This window comes from Jaculus jaculus, chromosome 1 (assembly GCF_020740685.1).
Source record: "Jaculus jaculus isolate mJacJac1 chromosome 1, mJacJac1.mat.Y.cur, whole genome shotgun sequence".
Classification (NCBI taxonomy): domain Eukaryota; kingdom Metazoa; phylum Chordata; class Mammalia; order Rodentia; family Dipodidae; genus Jaculus; species Jaculus jaculus.
The window spans coordinates 40,351,120-40,378,370 of record NC_059102.1 but is presented as its reverse complement, the minus strand read 5'-3'; the positions used below and the strand labels follow the sequence as shown (position 1 = coordinate 40,378,370).

The 27,251-nt window shown below is 45.4% G+C and overlaps 1 protein-coding gene across 30 annotated transcripts in view; it reads right to left on the bottom strand.

Annotated features, from left to right (window-relative positions):
- The window catches only part of Sorbs1 (sorbin and SH3 domain containing 1), a 259,137-nt gene extending 240,504 nt beyond the window's left edge, over positions 1–18,633 (bottom strand). For 26 of the 30 annotated variants that reach the window (XM_045134864.1, XM_045134873.1, XM_045134902.1 and 23 more), the window contains exon 1: positions 18,520–18,633. The gene's annotated coding sequence lies outside the window, so the exon portion shown is untranslated. The remainder of the gene's footprint in view (positions 1–18,519) is intronic. The other 4 variants (XM_045134814.1, XM_045134850.1, XM_004669926.2 and 1 more) reach the window with 3 other exon arrangements.
- Positions 18,634–27,251: the final 8,618 nt, after the last annotated feature.

Here is a 27,251-nt window from a genome sequence, read left to right as displayed (position 1 = left end):
GGAACAATCCAAGTTCTTTTGATGGGTCCTTCAGTTCACCCCATTTTCTGCAGGTTAAAAAAAACTAGGTTCCCAAAGGGCTGGATTGCTTAACCTCCACACTTGACATTTCATGCATGGTAACTCTGCTTGGCAGGGCTGTCCTGTGCACTGAAAGCAATTCAGGAGCACGTGTGGCCACTACATACAAAACACCAATAAGACCCTTAAATTATAACACCAAAAACTTCTCCAAACATTGCCAAATGTCCCCTAGGAGTAAAACTGTCCACTACTGAAGACCACTGGCAAATAGTAACCTCCAAAATGTGCCATCCCATACATCCTCACATGGTCAGATGGGTACAACTCACAGTTCAGCAACACAGCATGGGGGTAAAGGAAGAGCTTTGGGTTGGACAGGCCAGTGCTATACTTTGGATCTTGAATGTTACAAAGGTCCATGTGTTAAAGGCTTAGCCCATAGCCTGTGATGCTGTAAGGGAGCAGTGGAAGCTTTAAGGAGGTAGGACCTAATAAAAGGAGGTAAGGCCACTGGAGGGGTGCCCATGGAAGGGATAGTAAGGCCCTGGCCCTTCCTGTCTCTCTGTATCTATCCCTCCCTCCCTCTCTTTCTGTGTCTTGGTTGCACTGAGGTAAGCAACTTCCTCTCCCATGATGCACTACTTTGCCACAGGCCCAAAGACAACAGGGCCAAGCGACCATGGACTGAGACTTCTGAAACTATGAGCCAAATAAACCCCTCCCACTTATAAGTTGGTTACACCAGGTATTTTGTCACAATGAAGGAAAGATGACTAAAATATCCAGGTGGAAACCCAAGCTGTCTTACTAATATTCTGCTGTTAGGTAGGTCATGGTCTCTTTGAATTAGTTCCTTCATCTGTAAACTGTAAGCAATAAAGCAATGCTCACCTTATGAAGTGGCTATTGTAGGTACATAAAATGACACATAAAGATTGGCTGACACAGTGTTCAATAAACAGTAGTGATCATTTACAGGCTTGGGAAATGCTTAGCTAAGCCTGGAGCTTAATCTTCTTGCTCTGTGACTTCTAATCTTCCCCCTTCTTCCTTTCCACCTGTTAGAAGCCTTGGGTCGTAAGGAATCCATTCAGCTGGTTCAAAGGCATCTGAAGTCAAAGCAAAGGAAACACACACACACACACACACACATATGCACACACATACACAGAGAACTTTCAGATTCAACCCTGCCCAGACCAACTCTCTAGACAAAGGTTTCTATTGTTATCTAAACAAACTTTTCCACAGGGAGCCTGAAAATAGCCTCAGAGACCAAAGTTTACAGACTTCCACTTCTCATACCCATTCTGCTTCTGCCCTCAGCAATCCCTTCTCCTTTCTGATCCTCAGTTTCATCATCTATAAATGGTGGTCTAAACCCCATGATTTCTGAGTGCCCCCACCAATAGTTTCTGAGATTGCTACACCATATTGGAATGGTACAGGATGGGCAGCAGCTGGAGCCACATTTTTAGGAAGTGCTTGACTTGGGAATAAAAGTCAGAAAGGCAAACCATTCTCTTTACCCTACATTTCCCAGTGAGCCAGGATATCTGTTAGATGCAGATGAAACGCAATGCCCTCCCACCTCTAATCCCATTGTCTTATCTGTAACATGGGTCAATAAGTCAGGCAGAAATGATGAAAAGTTTATGAAACAAAGATCAGGAAAACACCTGGAACAGAGCTGGTGTGCACATCGATTACGAAAAAGTATAAGGCTTCCTTGCTATTATCAATTCTGTACTATAACTCCATTCATTCTCAGCTCTGAAAAGTTCTTTCTTTCCTTTCCCTTTACTACTCCTCTTCAAGGTTCTGCCAAAGTCCTCCTCTGCCAGGAAGCCTTCCTTCTCTTCCACAGACATTCTAAAGGCCCAAGCCTTCAATTCTCCAAAGACTGGCTTTAGGGGAGGTGAGGAATTCATCAGGTTCCTGACCTAATAATTTTCTTTCTGTGAACCCAAGATTAACCCCTTCTCTGCTGCTGCCCAGAATGGAGTACTGACTTCAACTTTGGATGAAGCTTTACATACCCATTACATCAGAGTCTCAGAAGCACCTTGAAATAGGCAAAATGAGCCAGATCTGGTCAGCAGACTCCCTACACTCCTGCCAACCCATGATATGGAAAAGGGCTACTTGGTTTCTTCTCTCACCTCCTTGGGGTAGTTCCACAAGTCCCCAGCCCACACCATCCCCCTCGCCTTAGCCAGAGGCGGAGAGGAGCTCAAACCATAAAGGCACCTCCCCCTCACAAGGAAATGAAGCTGAGGAGAGAGGAAAAGCCTGACCTAAGGTCTCTCCACTGGCTCAGGGGCAGTGTTGTAGTAAGAACAAGGCTTTCTAGACTCTCGACACACCAAGCTTCCTCCCGTGTCCACTTTCCCCACCAGCTGGTCCTTCTCCAGTCTCTGACCATACGATTCTCTCCATCTCTTCCCTTCACTAATTCCTCTCACCCTTTCATCAGCCAGACCAGTAACACTTTTAGGATAAAGGACTCAGATGGCCCCATCCTTCCAAGCCTACTCTAGCCCCATCACCTCAGGCCCAGTATCTGGGGCCAAACTCTGCAGAAGCACATTTCCTGCCAAGGCCCACCTTCTCTTCTTTCAGCATGCCTGTGTTGGTCATTCTCCTATCCAAAAGCCTGCCATGACTCCTTTGGCTCCCTGGATCAAACCTTTCCTGCCAAACATACATACTCCTAGAAATCAGCTTCATCACTGCAGCCAAGCTGTGTTCTCCTTGGTCCCCCAGAACTCATGGTCTCCTCTCTGCTCTCTCTCTCTGGGCCTTGGCTTACCTCATTCCTCTCCTGTGCTCCTGTGTCCCCATCCCTTCTTTTACTGGTCCTTCACACCCTAAGACCCCTTTACAAGGAAGTGTCCCCTGCCCTCCGCAGTGACTCTAACTTCTCCGCCCATGAGCCACTGATCAAAGACCTCCACAGCCTCCTGGTCTCTTCCTGTCACTCTGTGCCTGAGCTGTATCAGTGTGACCTCACCAAACCACAAAATGACCCCTAGCCCCACCAACACAGCCATGTCCTTTCCACCTACCTTGGCCTTGATATTCATCCCAGAAATATTATCCAAGTGTCTCCTGTGCTTGCTCTTAAAACCTCCTTATCTTTCAAAGTATGGCTTAAATGGTGCCTATCCTGTGAGCCCCACCCCAGGTGTTTCACCTCCTTGCCTAGGGCCTCCTAATTGTTCTCAAGCCCATGATCCCTTACATCCTCCCTGAGAACCAGGACTTCTGTTACTGACTCAACCGGACCTCCCATAATACCTAGTACCAAGAGGATGCCCAGTGAATGGCTTTCACAGTGAACTGAAACAAAATCTGTCTAGTTCTCAGGCCAGTCTGAGCTCCTGGGTGGCCTCAAGCTCCCTACATCCAAATGACCTCTTACTGTTCTCTTACTGTTCTCTGATTGGATTTGGGCCCAGACTGAGTCAAATGACCTCTTATCATTCTTTCAAAATTAGGCTTTCCTCTTTAATTACGCCTTATCTATCCACACTCAGTGTGGATTCTAATTACATAATTACTTCAAGCCCTAGGACTTAAAAACAAAAGAAAAAAAAAGCAATATGTATGATCATACAGGTAAGTCAACACATAAAGTATGCAGATTTACATATAACATATGCCACTTTCTTGTTCATATGCAATATTACACCCTAGAAAATACAGCCTAAGAAAGGTTGCAAGTCACATTAAAATCCCACCAGAGTAAAGAAAGGAGAACATGAAGAAGGCTGAAGAAGGCCTTGGAAAAAAAAGTAAACTACCCCTTCTGCAATGAAAAGGGGACCTTGTGATCTTGGGTGTGTTTGACTTTTAATGCATAATCCTTTGTAAACGACATGCCCACTCTCTACTGAGACCCAAGTATTCTCTATGCTGTGTCTGAGGCACATTTGCACAATTCCCTTCTTCAATTACACTTCAATTACATTGTATCATCAATCCATCCCACCTAATACTCTCACTTCTCAAACCTGACCAATCACAATGAACGCTACTAAGCAGGCCTTCCTCTGCCTATGCTCCAGGCTTATGTAAAACATTTGCCCTTGCACAAAGCCTTCCTTGCCATCTTGTCTGTGGACATGGTGGTCCCTTTGTCCTCTACTAGGAATGCCCTGCTCTGGGCCAGTTCCAGCCCTTCCTATGTGTCCACATACCAACCCTTGTCCACCACAATGGCATGAGAACCTTTCTGTTTGCCTACCTCTTCCTCAGAGAAACAGTCATCAGTTTTCACACACTTTCCTATTGATGAAATAGCTTTGAGCATATTTCCTTAGGAGTTCATTATAAAATCTGAACCAAAAGTAGGAAATCCATGCCTTGTTTTTAAAGAATAAGCATAACTTCAACTGATGTGTTTTGTTTTTTCCTGTACTTCAATGGGTATCTCCAGAGATCTGTGAGGAAAGCAGTTTTTCTATTCCCTTTCCATCCCAGAATCTTGTGCAAAACCCAAAACTTAGCAAATGATTAAGTGAATTAATTCACTCAACAGATAGTGAGCCCAACGCTTGCTAGAATGTAATGGTAATTACAAACAGCCCTGGCCACTCTTTGGTGGAGCCAACAGACTGGAGGGGTGGCCAGGTAGACAAGCGTTACAAAGCAGCTGAGACAAATGCTATGGAGAATGGTTTGCTCAGAGCCACCAACCCATGATAGACCTCACATGGGATATTTAACTTGGTCCAGAGGGTCACAGGAAGTTTTTCCAAGCACATAATTTGATGCTCAAGGTGTGATTTGAGGATGGGGGTGGGGAGCTAAGGTGAAAGAGTAATGAAAACTTACATAGGCCAAAGTCTTGAGGCTGAACAGATGGGTAAGCACCAAGGACTCACTGAGGTCCATCAAACAAAATGAATAAAGAACCCCAAATGGGATGGTCACTCTCCTTCCTATACTCCTCTCCACTTGTCCAAAAAGCCCACCCCAACCAACAGCCTCTGGAGGGACATCTTAACCCTGCTCTCTACCATTCAGCCTCTAAGCCAAGCAAGCAAGTAAGCTCTCAAGAGACCCCCAGACCTCCAGCCCCATCCTTCCTGAGGACTTTAAGAGCCCCAAGAAGACTCCTGAAAATCATACAAGTTGCCTAAGGCACCACTCATCATAGGCTCCAGTTTAACTTTAAAAAATTTTTATTTATTTGCAAGCAGAAAGACAGAGAGAATGGGCATGCCAGGGCCTCTATCCACTACACATGGGTACTGGGGAACCAAACTTGGGTGATTAGGCTTTGCAGACAAGTGCCCTAACCAATGAGCAATCTATGCAGCCCAGCAATTTAATGCTTTTTAAAATTTATTTTCATTTTATTTATTTATTTGAGTGAGTGTGTGTGTGAGAGAGAGAGAGGGAGAGAGGGAGACAGAGAGAGAGAGAATGGGCACACCAGGGGCTTCAGCCACTGCAAATGAACTCCAGACACATGTGCCACCTTGTGCATCTGGCTTACATGGGCCCTGGGGAATTGAACCTGGGTCCTTTGGCTTTACAGACAAGCACCTTAACCAATAAGACATTTCTCCAGCCCCAGCTTAACTTTTTAAATAGCACATTAAATATTTTACATCCTCTAGCAGCATCCTCTCTTCCTGGTATATGATGAAAAGGAATACCATATACTCCTAAAATTCAGGACTCACTTAAAGTAAATGCCAATGTGCAATGCATGCAGTCAAGGAAGTCTGTCCCCTGTGATCAGGAACACCGTCCCTAAGGCTTCCTTGAGAGGGCAACCTGGGGAATCTGGAATCATAGGCCACAAAGCCCTTTCTCTGCCAGAAAAGAAGGGAAAATTATTCCCAGTGCTGCTTCAGGTGAACATTTAAATAGCCCAGGACTTTAATAATTAAAGACAAAACGAAGAACATGGGGACTGGAAGGCAGGCTGGCAGCCGCTGGGCCTCCTGCAGCAGCTGTCTAGATGAGGCGCCATATCTTCTATCAGTGCGCAGGGATGACTAATATTTCCCAGTTCCCCGGGGCCTCGCCCCTCACACCTGCCAGTGCTGGCTCACCATGCGCTATGTTCCACAAGGCAAACATTAAATAGTCCTAAGAGGCCTACAACTGCCTTGGCCTAGGTCTGTGGGCCTGACAACTTGCTTTTCAACCGTCACCACCAAACCTACCGAAGGCCTAGGCTCTCTCTTCTTCCTCCAGCTACTCTGATTTCAGTCCCTGATTGAATTTTGCTTTCTCCAGGGCCTCTATTCACTTTGCTTTGCTTAAGAGCCTTTGGCCTCTCCACTCAGACCCCCACTGGCCAGGTCAGTGGCACAGCGACTCAGATCTCCCAGCTCCAGTTCCTGCCCTTCTTACCTCACCCACAGCCTCAAGATCCTGCCAGTCCCCTGGTGCAGGCTATGTGCATACCATCTAGAAAATAAGGCCAAGCACCGGCGTGTCTGTGCTGCTGCAGCCTTGGAAAGACTAACATCAATGCGCCAGGAAAATCTTCCTGTTTCTCACCCAACCTGCTAATAGCAACTGTGACCCTTGACCAACATGCTGTGCACACAGGTGACAGTCATCCACTCAGCTGACACTGCCCCTGACTAAAGACAAACTCTAGTAGAGAAGAGCAGCCTGCAGATGAGTCACCTATGGGCACACCAGGCAAGAAAGTGCTCGTGTGCACGGGTTCCACGCAGACTCTAGGCTGTAACAGAAATTATGATTCCTCAAGATATGACCTTTTATACTGGTAAGCCAAGCCCAAAGGTCAGCCTTCAGGCTGTTGTCAATAATCAATGCATAAAGCATTATATAAATGAGTAATGAGCATTCACACTGACCTGCTGGCAGAAGGGCAATTCCGGGATCTACTAAGCACCTATTCCTGTTACGGCTGCCACCTTCAAACCAGAACCCCCACACTGCCCCACCACTGCCCACATGATGGGGCATCAGGGTCCAAACAGGAAAGGGTTGGCAGAGCCAGTCACAGGGTAAGTTTTAGTTTAAGTGCTCATAGGCAGCAGCACTCAGGCAGAACCTGTTTGAAAATGTCTGTTGGAGCTGGTCATGGTGGCATATGCCCTTAATACCATGCAGAGGTAGAGGCTTGCTGTGAGTTCAGGCCACCCTGAGACTCCATAGTGAATTTCAGGTCAGCCTGGACTAGAGTGAAACCCTACCTAAAAAAAAAAAAAAAAAAGTATCTTGGACTCTACCAGTAATTTCTGACCACATTTCATTCTCAGTAACAGTGTCCACTGAACTGGGACAGGATGGAACTCAGTTGATAAAGTGCTTGCCTAGAGTATACACAAAGTCCTGGGTTCAATTTCCAACATCATATGAGCATGGTGGCACATGCAATTTTATCCTATCACTTGGAAAAAATAGAAGCAGCAGGATTAGAAGTTTAAGGTCATCTTCAGTTACGTAATGAGTTAGAAGCTAGTTTGGACTCCCAAGTGACTTTGGCTTAAAAAAATAATAATTAGTAATAGTTGCTAGTATTTACTGAATGACAACGTGTATCTGGCATAGTCCTAAGACCTGCATTATTAGATCATCTAATCCTCCCTATGGTCCTATTATGTTCCCCACTGATGAGGAAACGGAGGCACATAGTAGTAGCTTACTCTAAAACTCAAGCAAGAAGAGCTCTGATCCTAGCTCAGTCCATCCAACCTTGTAACCTTAAGCCATTGATTCTTTTGTGCTGTTAGTTGTCTCCACAGTAAAGTAAGGATAATCACAGATATGTGGTATAGAAACCCAGAGTCTCCACTCTGCGGTACAGTCTGTCTGAGGAAACCTCCTGAAATGAGAGGTCTCCTAGATCTATACTGTCCACACAGCAGTCACCAGGAACATGCAGCCACTGAGTATTTAAATGTAGCACATGTGACTGAGAACTGAATTTTAATGGAACCCACTTAAATGAATTTACATAGCAATATGCAGTTAGTGACTACCGTGCTGGACAGCTGGGCCTTTAGCCTATAAACACCAAGAGGGCAAGTGTCATTTTTCTTTGTTCACTGCTATATTCCCAGAGCCCAGAGCATAGTCCTTGGTCTATAGATGGTACTCAGTAACTACTTGTTGAGCAAATCAAAAGCAAGGCTCCAGCTGGAGAGATGGCTTAGCAGTTAAGGCACTTGCCTGCAAAGCCTAAGGACCCATGTTCAACTCTCCAGATCCCACGTTAGCCAGACACACAAAGGAGAGGCAAGGGCAAGGTTGCTCATGGCCCCTAGGTGGCACAAGTGTCTGGAGTTCGATTCCAGTGGCTGAGGCCCTGGCATGCCAATTCTTTCTGTCTCTGTCTCTGTCTGTATCTACCTATCTCTCTCTCTCTCTTCTCTCTCTGAAATAAAATTTTTAAAAGAGCAAGACTCTTTTCAGATGCTCCCACAATGGTACTTCAGCTCCCTCACAGGTACTGCCTCTCCAGCAGAGGTGGGGAGTGTTGCCTACAAAGGAGCTCCAGGCCTCTCTATGGAGATCCACTAACTTCTACTGAGATAATTCTATTTCTAAAATTTCAACTTACTAGTCCTGTCAAGAATCAAAGTAGGCTATGAAAAATCCCTAAAATGTTTTTAAACACTTTAAAGGTGGGGCCTATCTGCAATCCACTGTCATTTTAAGATGAATCTGCTCTTAACCTGTATCAATATGTGATCTACTGAAGAATAACAGAAGTATAATGTGGCTGGGGGAAAACAATCCTCTAGGGCTAGGGTTGCTATTCTGAACTGTTATCTGTACTGACCAATACATCTGAACCTCCCAAGTTCATGAGTGAAAGAGAAGTGTGTGGCAGGACCCCAATATGCAGGCCTTGTTCTCTGAGCAGATCTAGGGATTCCAGCAGATTGGCTTACATATTCATCTTCCTTCAAGTACTCCTTAGTGGGAAAATCCAACATTTGCTCTATGCCTCCAAGGATTGTGGAAGACACTGGAAGATACAAAGATGACTACAATATAGTCCTCACAAGGAGTGTATGGTCTAGAACATGCAAGAGATAAAATGTGCACAGGACTTACGACATTGAGCTAAACTTAGGAGATATCTAAACCAAACAAAATCAACTCAGTGTCACACATGTCATAACAGAAGTACATGTAAAACTTCACTGGCTGCCCGAGCAGCGACTCTGGGAGAACCCCAGCACCGTGTTTTACATACCACAGGTCCTCAGTGCAGAGAAACAACTGAGCCTACATCTGACCAACAGGTAGGCAGAAGAAACTGAGACCCAGATGAATGGATGGATTTACCAGTGTGGGCCACATGGTTAGTGATGGGGCTGGATACAACACCTGGGCTTCAGCACTCAGGAGCCCAACAATTCATGATGCTGTCCCCCAGTGCTTCTCCTCCCATGCAGCTGAGATAGGCAGGGTCTGCTGCCTATGATTATGTCCATTTCAAAATAAACAATGATTTATTTTTGTAAGATTGCATTTTACAACTGTCTGGAAGACTAATGACTAACTGTATGCATACTGTCTTAGAAACATGTATGTAATCATTTAGTAAACATCGTAGCACTGGGATTATACCAGAGTGGTAAACTGTTTGTTAGCATGCCCAAGGCCTAGGGTTTAATCCACAATACCACAAAGGGGAGTGGGGTATCTATATGGACAGAAGCAAGTTTAAGGGCTTGGCTAGAGAGCTGAAATCCATCTCTGGTCTCATCAGATAGCTAAACACCATGCTTATCTCTATTCTTCTTCTATAATCCTGCTAAAAGGATAGAAGAGAAATCTGTTTTTTAACAGAAAGGAAATAAAAGCACCCAAGATGTGTCAACAGAACTCTAGGAGACAGAGCCCATCACAAAGCAGTAGCAGACTTGAACTCCTGCTTTGTCTGCTGTTAAGTGTAAGCTGGGGAAAGAATAACTACTCAAGTGGCCAACCACTAACATTGAACCTGAAAAGCCCTCAGGAACTGGAAGCATGGGGCTAAAAAGAGGAGAGCTTGCTTTCTGAAGGTCTATCTACAGATTTAGTCTAACTGACCCAAGTTCCTTCCTGCAATCTATTCAGCCTGGTGCTATCCCTCCCTAGGCCAGGAAAAGGTGAAGGTCCACTGTCAGGAAGCAGACCAGAGCCTCAGGAATGACAGCGCAGAACAGGGCACCTCACTGTGAAAGTCTTCAAGGCAAACAGGATAACAACTTCTCCCCCTCCTTCCCTTCAGACTGTTAATTCACCTCACCACCCCCAGACAAAAACAGCAAGAGAAGGGGGACCTACTCAAGGAAATCTCTACTGATATCTAGATTTTTCCAGTGGGGAAGAGGGGGTTCTCTGCTGTATGACCCTTCAAAGAAATTAACAGGCCCCTTCCATGTCCCACAGATGCACAATCATCATTTTAGTGTCTACCCTTAAAATATAAATGGGCAGGCAAGAATCAGCATGCATGCAAGGAGGGCTCCACAACAAAATACAGCAACCAAAACCACCAGAAAATGAGACTTAGAAGAAGTGAAGACAATCCAAAAAATTAAAATGTAAAAAAGCCAGACATAGTGAAATACATCTGTAATCCCAGCAATGAGCACTAGGGAAACTGAGTCAGGAAGATCAGGATCAGGAGTTCAAGGACATCCTGGAATACATACTGAGACAGAAGATGAGAGGGAGGGAAACATTCAGGGAACTAGGGAGTTTAAAATTATAAATTTAATCAAGGAAGTCTACTACTCATAAGGACTTCCAAAGACAAAACACAGAAAATAGAAAGGGAAACTTTTCCTATCCATATGTAAAAAATTTTCCCAAATATGAAGGATGTAAGTGTTGAGGTCAAAGGACAAACTGAAGAACAGCACAGCCGCGCATGGTGACGCATGACTTTAATCACTCGGGAGGCAGAGGTAGGAGGATCGCCGTGAGTTTAAGGTGAAGGCCGCCCTAAGACTACATGGTGAATTCCAGGTCAGCATGGGCTAGAATGAAACTCTACCTCGAAAAACCAAAAACAGCCCAAGAACTTTTGGTGTTTTGTTTTGTTTTGTTTTGGGTTAGATTTTTCTGAGAGAGGTCTAGGTGGTCCAGGCTGACCTTGTACTCCCTATCTAGCCAAAAGCTAGCCTTGAAATTCTGATCCTCTTGCCTCCACCTCCCAAAACCAAGGATTACAAGCATGTGCCACCATATCAGGTCAAATGTGATAATTTTTAAAGAAAGAAAATTAAAAATGCAAAAAAGAGAGAAGATCCTAAAATTAATGAAGTACCCATAAATGATCAGAAATTACAACAGTATCTACATTTTCAGCATCAATATTAGAACCTAGAGGACAGTGGAGCAGTGCCTTCAAAACTATAATAAAAATTGGTTTTTCCACCAGAAGTTCTAGATGAACTAAACCACTAGTCAAATACAAGTATAGAACAAGACCATTTGGGGTATGTAAGAATGAAGTTACCAGTTCCCACAGGCCCTCTCACAGAAACTCCTGGAGGAATAAAACCAAAAAGAAGAAACTGGAGGCAACCCAGGCCAGGTGAGGGGGAGTCCCAACACAAGTTATGCCACAGGCCTCAAAGAGAAGGAGAGGCAGGGCTCTAGGAGGGAAGGCAAAGGGCATAACAAAATAAAAGTAATTGTGTTACAAGACAGAGAGGTTTTAAAATACAGATACGTTGGCGATAAGTAATAAGTATATAGACAGCTAACTTGAGGAAATTGGGCCATCATCAAGTCAACAATTATATAAGAAAGGAAGTATGACTACAGTATATACGGCTCAGCCATAAACACTATTTACACAGTCAAAACAAAGTACCAAGTGTCAATGTAACCAAAGACTGGTGAAGCATACTGGAAAGATGAAGGGTAGTAGGGAGAAGTGTGACTTACAAGTATGATAGTAATATCAGGAGAAATACTTAAAAGAATATGGAGTTACCTATGGTAGAAAAATAAACAGCCCCTGGAAGAAGTCCATATCCTACCATTCAAAATGAGGAACATGTTTAGTTACATGGTAAAGGGGAATTAAGAATAAAAATGAAATTAAGATTGCTGATCAACAAATCACAATTTGTTGTTTGGATGGCTCAATGTCATCACAAGGGTTCTTAAAAGTAAAAGAAAGAGGGCTGGAGAAATAGCTTAGTGGGTAAGGCACTTGCCTACAAAGCCTAAGGACTCATGTTAACTCTCCAGGTTGCATGTAAGTCAGACTCACAAGGTAATACAAGCGTGCAAGGCTGTACATGCGCACAAAGTGGCACATGTGTCTAGAGTTTGATTACAGTGGCTGGAGGACCTGGTGCACCAATTCTTTCACTTTCTCTCTGTGTGTCTGTCTCTCATTCGCTTGCTTTTTTGCATAAGAAAACAAAAGGCCAGTCTGTTGGGCTTTCCTCAAAAAAAGTACAAGGAGAAGGACTGGAAAGATAGCTTAGTAGTTAAGGCATTTCCCTATGAAGCCTAAGGACCCAGGTTCAATACCCCAGAACCCACATAAGCCAGATGAAAAGGTGGCACATGCATCTGGAGTTTGTTTGCAGTGGCCAGAGGCTCTGGCATGCATGCTCCCTGCCTACCCTCTCTGCCTCTTTCTCTCTCTCAAATAAATAAATTTAAAAGAAATTTTTAAGTATTTTTTAAAGCAGGAGAAGGAGGAAGAGGGGAATTAGAAAAAGATGAGACTATGGAAATTCATAGTGATGCCATAGGACAGACTCAACCAGCCATCATTGGTCGTGAGGATGGAGCAGCGGGCCCTGAGCAAACAGCCTCTGAAAGATGGTACACGTGAGGAAACAGGCCTGCGCAGCCCTGCTAACACCTCGATTTTAGCCCACTGAGACCCTGCTCAGACTCTTAACGGAACCGTAAGTCTAGGTTGCCTTACACTACTGAGTTTGTGGTACTTGACTCCCACAGCAACAGAAAATCATGCACAGTGACTGACTGTGGGGAATGTTACCAGGATGAGGACACAAGTGGTATCACTTTCTTTTATAAATCTTCCTCTCTTATAGTGGTGTGTGTGTATGTTGTATACATAGCCCAGTGTTGTGGTGAAAGCCTTTACTACCAGCACCTAAAAGGTAGGAGGATCACAGTAAGTTCAAGGCCAGCCTATAATAGAAAGAGACTCCACCTCAAAAAAAAAAAAAAAAAAAAAAAAGACGACTAAAGAATTTCCCACATAATTTGCTTTCACAGAAGAATACACCTCTTTCCCCATAAAACCTCCTGACCTTGTCCATATACACAAACATATATAAAACTTAGATAGCAAAAGACACTAAAACACAGATTTTTTCTCCTCCTCCCAGATCTCACATTATAAGAGAGGACACAGACAAGGAATCCAGCAAGAACAGAAAGAGTAGGTAAGCAGAGGAAAAAGGCACATCTTTCCACTGTAAGGGAGCATGCCCTAAGAGGGAGGTAGCCTGGGAAAAAGGTGAAGGCCTCTGGTAAAGGAACAAATCTTAGTATGAGAACAACTAGCCTTTGGGAACCTAGAAGAGCCACTGGGAAAGGATGGAAATAGTTGTCAACCCCCGCAGGCCTGAGGCCTGTCCTATTCCTACCATCCCTAGCTGGGCTATATAGAGTGCTGTGCTTACTTACAGAAAGCCAGAGATAAACACAACCTTTTCCTGGACCATCAATTGTATTCAATAGTAAAACAATCTAAGTACACTTATACTAACACCAGCACAGGTATTGTAGAGTTGAATACAAAATACATATGGACTTTGAATATACACACTAGAGACTTCAAGGTCATTATTAAGTGCTCTAGTATACCTCCATCAAAGCATCTGGAACATCACACTAGCAAAATGCTGGTGACTGTCCCCCCACCTCCCCCCACACACACACACACACAAACACAGTGGGCACAGAATACTTGATGGGTTCTACCAAACACTGATGGGAAAAGCGACAAGTATCTTATTCTTTTCCAAAGGGGTCTGGGTCCTGCCACAGCAAGTTAAGTTAGTATAACCTGGAAAACAAGAGAAATCCATCACACTAACCTCTTCCTGGAGATACTCTTTTGGCCACAGCCTGCCAGGCCTGTTTCCCCGCTGCAAGCATGACCAGAATCACTCACAACAGCCCCATCCCCACCGTCAGCACCACTTACTGTCCAAGACTTGTTACAGGACAATTCCATGGAAGGAAGTTAAGAAACAGGACCCATCTCTTGGGACAGGGTGTCCCTGGTGGTTCACAGTACAAGGGTGGAAACTTTTTCTATTGTTATAGCTGCTTTTGCTTTTCAAACAATAACCACATGACAGAGACCTGGGATTTTTTTTTTTTTCTGTAAAGAGCCACTATTGACCACAGAAACAGGAGTGGGGGGAGAATCAATGGAAGGCCACACAGAAATAAAAAGCAGCTTAATTGAGTTTGGGTTTTGTTTTGCATATAAATTCTAAAAGACTAAACCCAACTGGTTTTAAATTAAGAACAGAGAACATGAAATTTTAATGAGACAATACATATATTAAAACATGCTACCAAGCTGAACTACTGACAGCAGAAAAAAGGATAAGGGAGAAAGGCAAGGAGAAAGATAGACAAGAGGAGGAAAAAAAAAAAAGAAATGAATGCAGGAAGGGGGTGGGAGATAGCAAGGTACAGGGCCACATAACTTCCTAGAGCTGACAAGTGAAGCACACTGCTCATGGCCAGCTGTTGGCTTGGACCACAGACTTCAAAGTATTGTCACCTTTTATCATTGCCTTTGAGTGGTTACTGCTCTGGTGAACCACTGCTCATAGCCCTTTAAGTGTTCATTGAAACACTCTGAAACTCCAGTCTCAAGCCAGATCTCCTTCCACCTCCTCCCAGAGAAACTACAATACAGCACAAGTCATCTCCAAGTCTCTCCTCTGAAAAGAGAATATAAAATGTTCTCACTTAGAATGTACAATAAAAGTCAGAGGAGAAAATGCTGCTTGCATTTCAAAAGTTACATGTTTTTGTTTTTGAATTCTATATTGAGACACACAGAGACCTAGAATTTCAGCAGAGCTGGTCCCTACTTCAGCCTTCGTCAGCATCAGCACTGCCACACCTGACTCCCCACATACCCCAGTTCTGGGTGCTCCAGTGAGGCAAAAGGCCTTGGTTGGCCCTGAACTAAGCAGCCCTGACCACACTCTACAATCAGAGAGGTCAACAAGAGGAATCCACATTGGGGTCAACCCAGGGAACTCAGTGCACTCAACTCCTCCTCCCCACACACACTGTGCCTAAGCCAAGCTGCTCCGTTCCTTGCTCCACTCCAAGGACACAGACCTGCTCTTGGCTCCAAAGGCTGAAGCTATGGAATCTGCAGCCTCCCCTTCATCTACACCTGCTTCCTCCTCCCTTTTCTCCTTCCCATCTTACACTCCAGTCTTGGATGGGAGGGTCTAACAAATATATCTACAACATAGGAACAAGAATCTTTCCTCCTGGGATACTGCCCCAGCGCTGCATCTTGTTAGCTGTGTGATCTCAGACAACTGGTCAAACATTCTCACTGCTCAAAACCCTCAATGAAGATTGCTGAATGCATCAATCACAAAGTCCCCCACCACCACCATATTGTTAATATCTAAGCATTCACTCACGCAATCATAAATAAAACAGTGAGTTACACAGATCTTAGGAAAGAATAAATTCTAGAAACTCCTTTTCCTCAGCAATCTGTCATCCCTCCCAGACAACAGCCCACTCGGAGCTGTCTGTGCCTACCACTCTGGACCATTCTAGCTCTGAATTATTTACATACAGTAAAACCACATGAATCACACTAATCAAGGAAAAGGTGGATCTGAATCCAACAGCAGCCTAAGTTCTAGAATGCTTCTTTTGTGCCATTGATAAAAGGCTATGAAATTTAACATCAGATTAGCAAATAGGAAAGAATCTAAAAATGCTATCACAAACTGTGCTTGTGAATTTAAGAAGAGCAGTGCCATCAGGAGCCCTAAAAAATTGTCTGTTCTAACCCTTCCGTTATCCCAACAAACACACAGGTCCAGAAAGAGGATACCACGAGCCCAAGACCCAAAATTTGGTGGCCAAGCTCAAAGCCTGTCACAGACCTTTCCACCAAAGCTTTCTGACACCATCCATTCCTTTTCTCAGAGACATGGTAATTAAATCCTAAATTACCAGTGAGTGCCCTCTACAGTACATCAGCTTCCACATGCAAAGAAAGATCCAGAGAGAGCTAAGTAAGGGTGACAGCTGATGACCAGTGCTGCACAGTAAACGCTTTCTTTCCTGGGCCCTGTCTTTTCATTCTCTGCAAAGAAAACCCACACTCTGTTATCTGTATTGAACTCTATTTTAGAGAAGGGAAAAGGAGAGAGCTGAACAGGTCTTTGTTCTGCCAGTAAGAAGCATTCTCTCCTCCTTCCTATAATTCCAACCCCACCCCAATAGTCCCAATCTCTTCAAAAAGTTTATAGAAACTCTCCAACGACAACAGATGAAAGCAAGTAAGAGGAGGGCAGGGCCACAGAAGGGCAGGAAGGTGACACTGCTTCCCACCCTGTGCCTCACAGGGTAAAAAGCACATCATTTCAGTTGTTAATTCCTTGCAAGGAAGTCACCAGAGCTAGTTGTCACAGGTCCTTCAGCTGAGAAATGTGCCATCCGTAATCCTGGGAGAACTAACTCTTTCCTAACCATGACTCCAAAGATGGGTGGAGGAGGGCAGGGGTGCCAACAGACCAGCCCTTCCCTCCTTTCCCCTTAGGCTAAGAGGGAGACCTCAAGGCTAGGCTGGCAAGAAGCTATTTAAGGCAGCATCAAGAGGGTGGGGCAGAAAATTGCTGGCAGAATCTTCCTCCTCCACCCCTCCCCCTCTCAGCCAACACACACACACACACACACTACCTACCTCTACCTCACTCTAGATATCAACGATCCTCATTTAAGTTTCTACAGGCTAAAGCTATGGAATTTCCAAATATCTATCATGTGTTTTCTGTCATTGCCACTGTCTCCATCTGCCGCCCACCCCACTTTTAATCCACCCTCCCACATTCAATCCCCACCAAGCAATCTTTTCAATCAAATACACAGAATCAAATATAAATAGAGGTGCTCGAAAAATCACAAGTGTGTGTGGACAGACAAGCCATTCCTGGACTTAAGAGGAAAAGGGACACAAGAAGGGATGGGAGGGGGCATGGAGTCAGAGGCCTGGCATACCAGACAGGTTCTATGATGTCTCTAAATGAACCTCCCTCCTACTGTCAGTGAAATCAATTCAAGCAATTTCAGTAGGTCGGCCCCGTGACAACAGAGGCATCCAGCGCTCAGTGTTTAAAACCAAAATCCAAAGACTCATCCAGAACATGCTGGGAAAGCCCTGAAACTGGATGAAATGAGCCCGCTCAGTGGGATCCCTTCTGCTTTTATGTAGCAGTGTAATAGCGTAATAAATTCTGCCTGCCTGGAAAAAAAAAAAAAAGCATGCAATGGTGAATTTCAAAGCCTTCTTACAAGAAGCAGAGGCACTGGGATGCAGAATTTGACAGCACATCCCCGCCCCGCCCCCCCCCCATGAAAGGAACATAATGACTTTAAGCCTCTTTTTCCCTCTATCTTGAATGTCACTACCGCTTATCAAGGAAGCCACATAGGAAAGCAGTGAGGGAGGAAGGGGGATGGCTGGGAAATAGCAGAAAGGAGTTGCTTCAGTCCCTCTTGGTGATGGGCTGCCTAGCGAGATGCTGTCGGCTACTCCGGAGGATGAAGGGGGCCTTGGCGAGATGCGCAGGCACCGTCTCCAGGGACACACACCCACCCCAACGCCGGTCCAGTCGGGTCCCGGCCAGACGCGTCGTCCTTGCATCCCTCGCGCCCTTCTCCCTCGAAGGATGCCAATGAATGAACACACCTGCGATGCCTCCATGCATCCAGCCGCTCGCTCGCTCCCTCCTGCTGCCCACCCACCCCCCACACCCCCGCTGCTGCAAAGGATCCCCTCAGTAGTTTTCACTTCACAGCACAAACCCACCCGGCCTCCCTCTCGTCCCCTCCATCCACCCACGCCGCAGCCAGCCTGAGGCGGGCGGGCGGACGTTCCCTCCTGGCAGAGGCCATGATCGCACTTACCCCCCGCCAAAAAAGGGGGGAAAAGGAATAAAGAAACCTGGAATCCCCCGGGTCCCCGCATCCTAGGAACTTTCCTTGAAGGGCTAGAGAGCCACAGAGGAGACAGGAGACATGACTCGGCCGCGGGCGACCACGGCTGTCCCCGTGACCACAGAGCCGGGGATGCTCTGGGGAGAGGGGTCCCCCAGATCCCTCCAACAGCTGGCCCTTTAAAAGCACCTCCTCCGAGCGCCGAACAAAGGCGCCGCCCGCGGGGTCCCCGGCTGGCAGCACACCCCCGGCTCGGCGGCCGGCGAGCGCCCGGGCGGATGCGGCCGGGAGGGCGGGAGGGCCGGCGGGCGGGCGGCATGAGCTTACCTCGCGGGTCTCCGGGCGGGCCCGCGCGCGTCCTGCTCCACTCGCACTACACGCTGCAGTCAGCCCGGCTCTGTTTTTCTGAGACTCCGAGCTGACTTCACCGACACTCCGCCGCCGGCCAATGGGCTGCGGCGACCAGCCTCCTCATTAGCATACCTCTGGAACCGTCCACTCCGGCAGCGCCCGGGGGGCGGGGTCACCCCGACCGTGACAGGAAGGGGCGTGTGCGCCAATGGGAGGCCGGAGAGCGCCCGCTGCCCCGCCCCGCCCGCTGCCCCGCCCCTCCCCGCCGCTTTGTGAGCCCCGCGCCGGCTCGCGGACGGATCTCCGCTGCCAAGGCGCGCGCCCGCCCGCACCTAGTAACCCTTTCGGTCCTGGGCGGGGCCCGGGGCCTTCCCTGCCAGCCTCGCTTGGGTCCTTGGCGTGGGGGTAGGGGGAGAGTGTCTTCTAATGGGTCGCCCACAGCGAGCTTAAAAGGAGCCTTGGACATAAACTAACAACCAGACAAATTATTGAATTTATTTCCGTTTGCTCATCTGTAAAATGGTATAGTACTTCCACTTTTGTGGAATAGTGAAGATTCGCACGGTTATCATCGGTAGAGCTTTGACATCCGAGTCTGGCCACTGGGCTCTCTGCACTTGTGCACTGCGAACATTATTATATACTCCGTACCAGCCAGACAGGTGCTTAGTGCTTCCTACATCTTCCCATATATTTTTTCCTTTTCTTGTTATCTGATTTTATTATTTGCGTGTAAGTACGGGCACGCATGTGTGGAGATCAGAGGACAACCTCAAGTTATCTATCTATGCTCTTCCACCTTCTTGGATGCGGGGTTTCTTACCGCTGCAAATAAATGATCGTCAGTATACAACTGGCCACTGAATTTTGGAACTCCTGGCTCTGCCTCTCATTGTCACTGGAATTACAGATACATGGACCACTTTGTTTCGGACATTATAGAGGTGCTGAAGGTTGACCCTTTGTAGGCAAGCTTTGCAAGCAATCGCTTTTAATGGCGTAACCATAAGATCTCCCTATGGCTGACCTGGAACATTCCAACTTCCTGCCTCGGCCTCTGGAGTACCAGCATTATAAACTTGCACCACCATGCCTGGCTGGCTCTGAGAATTTATTCATGCAACCACTCATACTCAACGGGGTTCTGGAGGAAAGGGTACTGTATGAGTTTGTGCAGGCTGGGCTTGCCAGCCTCCCAATCCTCTCCTGTACCCTCAGAATCATAGCAAATGGAACCCTGTGGTGGACCAGAGAGAGGAAATTGCCCAACATCACAGAACCAGCTGGTGTGGAACTTGCTTTCTCAAAGCCTGGTTTCCAACATCCCTAGGTAGGACAGTCATCCCTCAGTCTGAGCATAACTCATTTTTTTAAAAAAATATTTTTTTTTAATTTATTTGAGGGAGAAAGAGGCAAATAGAGAGAAAATGGGCATGCCAGGGCCTCCAGCCACTGCAAATTAACTCCACAGACATATATGCCACCTTGTGCATCTGGCTTTATGTGGGCACTGGGGGATCGAACCTGGGTTATTTGGCTTTGCAAGCAAGCACCTTAACCACTAAGCCACCTCTCCAGCCCCACAACTAATTCTTTTCAGCTGCCCTTGGCAAGAATCTTCAGCTCAAGCATGTTCCCAGCACAGGCTGATGCGAAATCCATCTGTAAAGATTCTTAGATGTCAAGGAATACTGACAAGTCTTTCTGAGCACCTGCTGTCCTCAACTGTGTTAAAATATTTTTTAAAGATTCCTAGCTGTCTGGGAGCTCAGTCTATAACCAAAAAACAAAGAACAACAACAAAAAAAAAAAAAAAAAAAAAAACAGGAACCCACTAATCCAGGGTTCTCCCAAGGTAGGTCTCTCCCTCACCCCAGACCTCATCCTGTCTTATGAGCTTCGCAAAGAACACACCCCAGGCTTTACTGGTTACTTATACCACAGTCTGGGCAAACAGCTCTCTGATCTGCAAAGAAATAAAGATGAGGATATTTATTTGCAAGTGTAGTCTGCTGCACACTGTGCTGGGCTTGTACTAAGAGCTCTAGTGCATTAGCACACACCAACAAGCTCAGGCAGATATTCTCATCACCATGAGGTTATCCAAAGAGGCAGAAAAAGAAGGCGGGGCAGAGAAATGAAATCTGTTGTCTACCTAGTAAACTCAGGCAACAAGATCTAGAAAAAAAAATAACTGTTCAATGTGAAGGGTTTTTTTGTTTTATTATTTTTTGTTTATTTATTTATATGAGAAAGATCGAGAGTGAAAGAGGCAGAGAAAGAGCGAGAGGGAGAATGGGCATGCCAGGGCCTCCAACCACTGCAAATGAACTCCAGACGCATGCAACCCTTTCTGCATCTGGCTAACGTGGGTCCTGGGGAATCGAGTCTCGAACCGGGGTCCTTGGGCTTCACAGGCAAGCACTTAACCACAAAGCCATCTCTCCAGCCCCAATGTGAAGTTTTAAAGAAAATAACAACACAACCATCTAATAGGATGGTATACAACCACAAAAAATGAAGAAACGTATTTGACTTAAACTTAGTCTAAGGGTTGGGGAGATGGTTCATTGGATAAAGTCCTTGCTGCACAAGCATGACTACCTGAGTTTGGAATCCCGGAGACCAGATACTCCTGGACGCTGGAAGACTCATCTGTAGTCTCAGCACACCAACAGCCTAGAAGAGAGGCAGAAACCAGAGGATCACTGCAAGTTCAAGGGCCAGCTAGCTTGGCAAACAGCAGTGAACAATAAGAGACCCTGCTTCAAATGAGGTAAAAGGTAAGGTTATTCTCTGACTTCCACACATGCTGTGGCACACACACACACCATTGGCTCTCATGCACATTCACTCATCCTTCCAAAAAGCAAGAACTACATGTATGTATGTACAATCATGCCCAGTTTTTTTAATATGTATTTTATTTATTTATTAGAGAGAAAGAGGCAGATAGAGAGAATGGGCACAACAAGGCTTCCAGCCACTGCAAACAGCTCAAGATGCATGCACCACCTTGTGTGTCTGACTTATGGGAGTCCTAGAGAATCAAACTTGGGTCCTTAGGCTTCACAGGCAAGCACCTTCACTGCTAAGCCATTTCTCCAGCCCAGGTCCAGCTTTTGACATATTAACACACAAAGATGATTATTATATATTATTGAATGGAAAAGTAGATTGGAAACTGATGTATAAAGCCACATTAGAATTTCTCCTGTGGAATTATGAGTACTTTTTTCTCATCTCTATTCTGATATTTTTTCCTTCATAAGCTTCTGTCACATTGTTCAGTGGACGTAAAATAATTTTATTTTTTAAATCTGTTAGTTATATATCTACTTTGAGAGAGAGAGAAAGGCAGCTAGAGAGAGAGAGAGAATGAGCACATCAGGGCCTCCAGCCACTGCAAACAAACTCCAGACACATGCACCACCTTGTCCATCTGGCTTACGTGGGTACCAGGGAATCAAACCTGGGTCCTTGGGCTTTGCAGGCAAGTGCATTAACTGCTAAGTCATCTCTCCAGCTCCAAAATAATTTTAAAAGAAACAGATTTTATCCAGGGAAACTTAATGTATAGTCAAAACTATCCCCACAAGTGGGACATTAGCTCAAAGAACTGCAAATGAGTCTCAGTCTATGCAATGGCTGCATTTCTCACTGTAAAGGGTAACAGGGCCATTTAAGGGCATAAGGCAGATGGAAAAGTCCTGGAAAGACAGGAGGGAAGTAAGAAGGGAAAAGCAGAGGAGGAAAAAAGACTGCACTATCCTTCATCAAGACCCCTCAAATGTCTCCTACACAAAGTGTTCAAAAACTATATTCTAAGCCCACATGGTGGCTCACACCTGTAATACTGGCACTTGAGGGTAAAGGCAAGAAGATCATGAGTTCAGAGCCAGTGTGGGCACATAATGAGAGCATGTCTCAGAAAAACAAGCCAGGGCTGGAGAGATGGCTTAGCGGTTAAGCGCTTGCCTGTGAAGCCTAAGGACCCCGGTTTCAGGCTTGATTCCCCAGGACCCACGTTAGCCAGATGCACAAGGGGTTACACGCATCTGGAGTTCGTTTGCAGTGGCTGGAGGCCTTGGCGTGCCCATTCTCTCCCTCAATCTCTCTCTCTCTCTCTCTCTCTCTCTCTCTCTCTCTCTCTCTGCCTCCTTCTCTCTCTGTCACTCTTAAATAAATAAATAAAAAGAAACAAAAAAATTTTTTTAAAAAAACAAGCCAAAAAATATTGTCTAATAATAGTTCAATACTAAAAACAACCCAAGAAATCATTAGACATAATTATACCAATTCATTCCTGTCTCCAGCCATTCTCACTGATTCATCAGGGCAGCAAGCCTGCCACTAGTTGCTGTGGATGTGGTGCTCAGAGCCAGACCTGGCTCCCTGGTTCTCCAAGACATGTTCCGAAGAAGCAGATGCCAAAGCAAGTTCATGTGAGGCAGGGCCCACACCTTGGCCAAACAACCTGTAATGAGAAGATGAGAAGTGTCCCATACTTGCTTTAAGGTTCTGCTCATCACTCTTGGAATTCTTTACTTTTGTACAGGGGCACAGAATTTTTTATTTTGAACTAAGCCCTGGGGCTACAGATGTAGCTCAATAACAGAGTACTTGCCTAGTGTGTACAAGGTCCTGGCTTCCATCCGTAGCACAGGGAGGAGAGAGTGAGAGAGACTGAGACCTTCTGAATATTTCCATGACAAAGCCCAGAGAAAAGCTTAGGGCTCTCCACACTTCATCTCAACCTCTTCTCTTATGCGGCCCAGTCTCCTTAATGGTTCGCCAGAAAAATGCAAAGTCCCTGCTTTTCATCCATACAGTGCTTGTCTCTTCCTTTCTCATCGAATTTGCCATGTTTGGTGTGAACTCCTATATATTTCTGTGTGGTATTATTCCTCTTTCCCTCTCTGCACCAGACTGTAAATACTGTGAGGTCTCAGCTGGCGTCTGCTCATCTCAAACAGTGCTTAGTGCTGTTCTTCACATGCTGCTAAAAAAGTGCTCAAGTTTAATTTAATCTTATTAGTAACTCCTCATTTTCTCTTCATGTGCATCAGATTATTCCCAGCAGTCTTTCCACTACCACAGAAAAATAAAAATATGAAGCAGAAGAGTCATGCCCACAAACCAGAATCATAAACAAGCTATAGGAAGCATCCCTCGAGCACACTATAAATGCAGGAGATCATGAGAGGATCAAGGAGGATTTTGAATAGGACAACTAGGTTACCAGCCTTTCTTCCATCTCTAAGGCCACATAGGTTAACTCACTGACCCAGAGGTGGTGGTAGAAAGTAATGGAAAGAAGCTGGGTGTGGTGGCGCACACCTTTAATCCCAGCACTCAGTAAGCCAAGGTAGGAGGATTGCTGGGAGTTCTATGCCAGTCTCTGGGACTACAGAGGGAATTCTAGGACAGCAGACTAGAGTGAGGCCTTACCTTAACAAAAAAAAGAAAGAAAAAGAAAAAGAAAAAAGTGATGATAAAAGCAGAACTTCCCTAAAAAATTAACTCTCGGTGGGCTTTGTGGAATATGCCTATCACTTCAGCACTTGGGAAACTAAGACTCTTAGAAGAGTTGCATGATCAAGACCACCCTGGGTTACATAGTGATCCCAGCTTTAAAAGAAAAAGGTACTGGAGAGAATGCTCAGCAGTTAGGGTGCTTGCCTGCAAAGCCTAAGGACTGGGGTTTGATTCCCCAGTACCCACATAAAACCAGATGCACAAGGTGGTGCATGGGTCTGGAATTTGTTTGCATTGGCTAGAGGCCATGATATGCATATTCTCTCTCCCTCTCTCTCTCTCTCTCTCTCTCTCTCTCTCTCTCTCTCTCTCTCCTTCCCCCCACTCTCTCTCTTCTCCCCAGTCTCTCTTTGCCTCTTTCTCTCAAACAAATTTTTAAAAAATTCTTTAAAAATTAGCATTCTCTTATTTCTTACTGATTACAGATGGGGTAAAGAAGCAAATCAACATACTCATGCCCAAGAGTGCAGAACTGATAAAAAGGACTGGGTAAGTAGCGCCATGTCTAATGAGGCCCTGGGTTCCACCCCCAGCACCACAAAAAGAAAAAATAAAAAGGACAGATTTGAAGACTATGGAATGTCAGATCTAGAATTTCACATTCTTTGAAAATCAGAGCCACCAAACACTGCCCAAGCAAAGTTTGGTGAGATGGGTGGCAGTTTGTCTGGACATATCTAAGTGAGATGGGGGAGGTTGATCAGGACACCTTCCAGTGAGATGGGAGAGGCTGCTCAGCACACATCTAGGAAGTCAGGTAGAAAATGAGATGGGCAATGGGGATCACTGTGCTCAGGAGGAACATAAACCAGTAGCCCTAAGATTATGGTTACTGGGGTTCTGTTTACCATCTGCAAACTTTTGCTACAATGAGCTTTGTGTTGGTGCTTAGTTAACAACATGCACACAATTTTTTTTTTTCCTGTATTTGACCAAGTGTGCAGGGTTTGCCTTGGAGGTTATTTTATGCCACAAAATAGTCAAACACAGTTAAAATGGTGATCTGAATGGACCTTTGGGAGAAATTAAAAGTATGGAATGCCCTGCTATTAACTTCTACTGTCTGTGGAAGAGTTTACCCTTGGTTAAATGTTTGAAAAGGAACAAGAGAAGGTAGCAGGTGGAAGGCAGTCATTGGGAAATCTATTTTTTCTAATCAGGACAGGGGATTCATTGGTGAGATAATGCCAAGCTTACTTTAAAAGACTGGCTACTCTAGAGTAATTTAGTTAATGAAGTGTTTACTTGAGTAAACCACGTTTAGGGTTGGTACATACAGCTTAAACTCTAAAAGAGGCATTCTGAATGAGGCTGGAGAAAGATGGGGAGGGAGCTAGGAAAAATGAATAGAAGGTATATCAGTTACTTTCTCATTGCTGAACAAAATACCAGACCTCAGGCTGGAGAGATGGCTTAGCAGTTAAGGTGCTTGCCTGTGAAGCCTAAGGACCCATGTTCTACTCCCCAGATCCCATATAAGCAGATGTACAAGGTGACGCATGCACAAGGTCACACATACGTGCAAAGTGGCACATACATCTGGAGTTTGATTACAATAGCTGGAGGCCCTGGCATGCCAATTTCTCTCTCTCATTCTCTCTCTCTCAAAACAAAAAAGCCCAGATTATTGGGCTTACCTAAAAAACAAAAACAAAAACAAAAACAATGACAACAAAAACAGACCTGAAGCAACTTATGGAAGGAAAATGGTTTAATATACTTTACAGTTCCAGAGAGCAGAGTCTGTCATGATGAGGAAGGTATGGCAGGGGCAGGAAGCCAGTGTCACATCATCACATCAGCAGAGAGGAAGTAGAGACGAAGCACAGCAAGCAGGGCTGGGCTGTGACAACTTAAAGCCTGCCCTCAGTGACACATTTCTTTCAGTCAGGCTCTACCTCCTTAAGTTCAACAACCTTCCAGAACAGGACCACAAACTGGGGGATAAGTATTCAAACACATGAGTCTGTGAAGGAAATTTGAAAGGAGGGAGAAGAAAGAAAAAGGGGTTGACATGGGGAAAGAGAGAGAGGGCAAAGAATGCCAAGAGCCAGAGAGGTCATGCATAGTGGGTGGACTTGGAGAAAAATACAGTAACTTCAGAAATGGGGCAACGAGCCTTCTGAAGCAAAAGTTATCTTAACAAGGTTTTTAAAATATTGACACTTGTGTAAAGAAAGTAACTGACATTCTAGAAGCTGTTGGAAGTTTGTCAGAGGTGATTGGAAGATTTCACTAAAGGAACTCATTTCAGACAACCAAATTGAGTCACACAGGGGCCCTGGGTAATTATGCACTTAAAAAAGGAATGCCGCTGAAGGGACTGACAAAAGGAAGATGGATGAGGTACTTGTCAGGTTTCACCATCTGTCATTGCTTCAGCAGGTCCATCTTGTCCCAAACTTGCTTGCCCTGTACCCATTCAGCAAAGCCAAATCTTCTGGTTGCTTCAGCTCACTGCCTGGAACAGCAGTTTAGCCATTGGTTTAGTTTCTGCTTACTTGGCCATGCCCCTTAACAATCTTACCACCTGCTTCCCCAACTGTCTGAACCCAGTACTTCGTCCAGGCACACAGGCTGTCTATGAGAGGAGATCTGGGAATGTCACCTGTTTCCAGGGGTGTCTGGAGCCTTCTTTAAATTGGCAACTGAAGCTAAGTTTGCATAGCCAACATTTTCATTTGATTGTCTAGAAGAAGGAAGCAATATGGAAAAAAGAATCCTGGCATCTGACCTAGAGACTGAGGGCAACTGTATGTAACAGAGAATTGAATGGAGATGCCCATCTCTCTCTTGGGCCAAGAGGACCAAAGTCTCCTTGGTTTGACCTTGCAGAAATAGAGCAGAACTAGAATGCAAGTTTCCATGGACTGCCCCCAGGGAAGAAGATGAGGCCTCCCATGGGAGAGAAGCAAGGACCCTGGTAAGGTCAGAGGCAGCTCTCTTGCTTGGCTCAGCATGACCCTAGACAAGGCTGCTGCAAGGATGCTGGGTCAATGAGGCCCACTCTGGTTCCAGAGGACACTTTGCCTAGACTAAAGCTTCTAGCAACCACAGTTCATGGACTCTGGGAACACAGCCACACAAGTAGGCCAGAGAGAGTGAGAGGAGAAAGCTCAAGTCATCCAATTGACAATTATATGTTTACTTTCTTTCCAAATTCTCTCCTC